Below are 3,874 nucleotides of genomic sequence, written 5' to 3'. Positions count from 1 at the left end.
CACTCAACCTCACCCTCTTCTTCAAAGTCACTGTCAGACAAAAAATGTGATCCTCATATTCTGAAACTTCTTCCCCGGCATCATCATCAGAAGCCCCTCTCTCTTCCAAAATCAATAAGGCCCTCGCAGCAGATAATCTTTTGCCATCTCGATCAGTTGTGATAAAGAACCACACTGGCAAAGTCTTATTTACAGCATTATGCCCCTAATTTGCAGGTGGGACAGGGTATGAGAAAATAAAATTTGGATCCCTCAAGAAAGAGGGTAAAATGTGTGGGAATGTCAGAGCAGACGGTGTTTGTGCGGAGCAGGAGGGGAAGAAAACATTATCAGCAGCACCAGAGAGGAAGACAGAGTGTGGGAACACAGGACCTGCACTTTCAACACTTTTATTAGACCTGGGTCCAGTGGACCCGAACACCTTGCATGTAATGTAAATGCGTGGGGGGAGGTACAGTATGAGGTCATTGAAAATTAGTTCGGATTTATGTTCTTCACAGAAAATAAGCCTAAGCCAATGAATTTCAGGTTAAAAAATATTAACTGTTTAATTTTTCTTTTGAAAAAAACTGAGTGCGGGTCTCACAGACCCGAACACGGGTTAATCTGCCAGCAGTTACTGTGGAACAGCGGCCGAACTCCGTGTTTAGTCTGATTCCTGGATCACAAACAGTAACAGGAAATGGCGGACACACTCGGCCGAGTTACAACGGGCTGACTGTTTAGGAAACGACGGTTTTGTTCCGAAAATAAAAACAGTTTGTTGTTTTAAGAAATCAAACATGAGCTGAACTAATAGTAAAGTTCATGAAGACAAACTGTTAAAGGAGGAAACAAAGCAAACTTACAGTTTCTTCGCACAGAGACACGAACAGCAAGCTCCACTCCACACCCGAACACTAAAAGCTAGCGTTAGCCCGCTGAAAGCTTAAAGCTCCGCGCGTATGCTTCAGAATCACTGTCTCAAAGTGTGATTTGTTTGGCCAGAGTCACGTGATCAGTGACGTCGAAGAATTCTTTAGAACTTAACTGTTTCGGTACCTGATTTAACGGTTCGTAAGGAAATGATTAAGTGATGGTCAAATGAAGCTTTCTGAAGCTCTTTATTCGAAGCTGTTCAACACAGTCTTCTCTGATGACATCAGATGCCCCAAAATATGAAGAACAGCTTTAATCTACAAAATAAAATGAACTGGTTCTTTATGAATTTCCACTCCACAGAGTAGAGTTCACAGTCTGATTTTGGGCCACCGTTGTGTTGCTTTGAACATGTATTTTTCGGGTACGTATTTTTGACCTGGGGATAGAATTGGTTGTTAAGTGGAAAGAAAAAAATGTTTATGAACTTGTAAAGTAAAATCATGGTGCATTTAAGGTTACCCTGTTTGGGTTTCATTTAAGAAGAGAATTTGTATAACCTTGAGACCAGTTTTCCCGTGCTTCATTCGTGTAGCCTACATTAGTTTGAAGAAGAAAAACTTCCACGGGACTGCGATGTGAAAAGATATAACAGAAATGTATTCCACAGCTTGCAAATCTTCTTACAGGAGTAATCAGGTTGAACTTATCCTCAACACAAAAAACTTGCTCTGTTCTCCCTGGTTGCAGCGTCCCTCCCACATCGCATGCACTCATTTGCATAAATCCATGTAAAGTATTATTTGGTCAGCTTTTTCAGCCTTAACATATTTCTGAATTTCCCTGGACTCTTTGAGGAGTGTGACATGCATGGATGATGAATTATGAAGAGAGCCTGAATATTAGTTTAATGACATTTCTTGTTTAATTTTCAAATCGTTGAGCTCATTCAAGTGTGAAATTTCCCACGCATGGGACTAATAAAGGTTTTCTTATCTTAAGCCATCCAGGGATTTATTTCTGTTTCTCTTTCCTTGATTTTCTTTTTGGATTTTATCCATGTGTGTTCCTGGACATATCCTGATGTTTCATTCAGATTTTCAGGAATTTTCTTCTCCTTTCTTGATCTATTTGTTTTCTGTAAAAACTGCCAAATTATCTCCGTTCCTCCTGGCGAATGAGTTTTGACAAAGAGTAAATAAGTTAGGCTGATCCCTCATTCACAAGGGGTCACTGTTGCAGTTAGCTCTTATGATAGATGATGAATGAATAAATGGCCAAAGCATTAAAAGACGCAACAACAAAAAAGAAAAAAAAATCCCTGAATTATTGACCAAATATGTTGTCGCTTGAAGCACCTACCATTCTTACATGCAGCATGTTCTAGATTTCACAAAACAGAAACCAACGGAAACAATTATTCAACAAGTACAGTAATTAGCTGTTAAACATTTTAAATGTACATACTAAAACACAGTTTTAAATCTTTGTCATTACACTCAGTAGTCACCCATTATTTTAATGAGTCATTTCTGCACTCACATCTAAAACTGCATACTCACATGAGACACGGACCTTCACAATAAAACTGGAAACAAGAAATAATTCACAAGGACGCTGACTTGACGCTGAACTAAACCTGAACTAAACACGAGACACAAAACACAAGAACTAAATCCTTAACCAGAATAAACTGAAGCAGACTAAATAATAATCATCATCACCAAAGCCCGACAAGAGATCAAAAATATAGCCCAAAATACGAAATCAAACCAAAATATAAGAAACTCAAAATGCTGGGTCAAATGACCCAGAACTGTGACAGATTTCTCTTTAAGTTTTCCTGTTACTAAATGTGATTCACTTTTTTCCCTTTTCTCTGGTGAAAATGTATTCATGTCAAACCATTTCTTTAAAACTTTCAGTTCCTTTTCCACTGCACTCAGAAGCTTTCCCAGACTTTAACGCTGCAATTTAAAGCAGTGTCATCAGCCAATAAAGTGAATTTGAACAATTTAGACACATTGTGCATCATTTATGTACAACACAAAGAGTTTAGGGCCCAGCTCTGTACAAGCTGATGTCATTCCACCATATCTTGTAAGCTATTTCCACAGAAATCTGAGCTCTGTCATATCAAATGCTTTTGTAAAGTCACAGCCCAGATAGCTAGAAGACATTGAATTGATGTTGATTTTTCATTTGATCATTTAAGCTCAGTAGAGTTGACCAGAGATGGCAGTAGGAGGTCCTGCACTGCACTCTGATCTGTATCAGGTAGGAATTTAGTTATTAATTATTTGAAGGTCAAAGTATGCATGATATCTCTGAAACTAGCTTGAACAGAAAAATACCAAGACAATACCAACACTGAACAAAGAAAACATTTTCATAAGGGTGCTTTTGTTAGCCCTGCAGTCGGCTGTGTGGGTGCTGTATGCAGCCTCAAAATGTTTACAAATGTGTGTGATATGATGCAGAAACGTAAAGTTGCCTCTGCAAATGTATACAGTACTCACTGTACGCACCTGCTTCAATTTATACACACGTGAAAGAATACCTGAAACTGAATGATCACATGAAAGGCCCACATGACTTTCTGCCTCTGTGACTTTAATGATGAATATGTTTCCTACCTGGAACTTATCTTGAATATAATGCTTTTCCTCTTTTTATTAACATTGTGCTTTTTTCTTTTTTTCATTCGGGATCAGTACAATCCAAACATAAAAAGTAAGATACTCATGTCTTCAAATTATTGTTAGTTTTTAGCCATTTTTGTGTGATGTTGTATGTTACTGTGACTTATGGCAAAATAAGCAAAAACACACGCAGTTCAATATTACCATTTTTGCTTGTTTTGTTTTTTTTTGTTTAACTTTTAGACCAAATCCCTTATATAATTACAGACTCTGAGGATGAGCAACCTCCAAAAAAAAGTTTAAACATTAATAATGTAATGTTTAGTGAGTGTGTGTGTGTGTGTGTGTGTGTGTGTGTGTGTGTGTGTGTGTAT

Source organism: Haplochromis burtoni, unplaced genomic scaffold (assembly GCF_018398535.1).
Source record: "Haplochromis burtoni strain Fernald_Lab_line unplaced genomic scaffold, NCSU_Asbu1 Contig_1183, whole genome shotgun sequence".
NCBI lineage: Eukaryota > Metazoa > Chordata > Actinopteri > Cichliformes > Cichlidae > Haplochromis > Haplochromis burtoni.
This window is presented reverse-complemented; position numbering follows the sequence as displayed.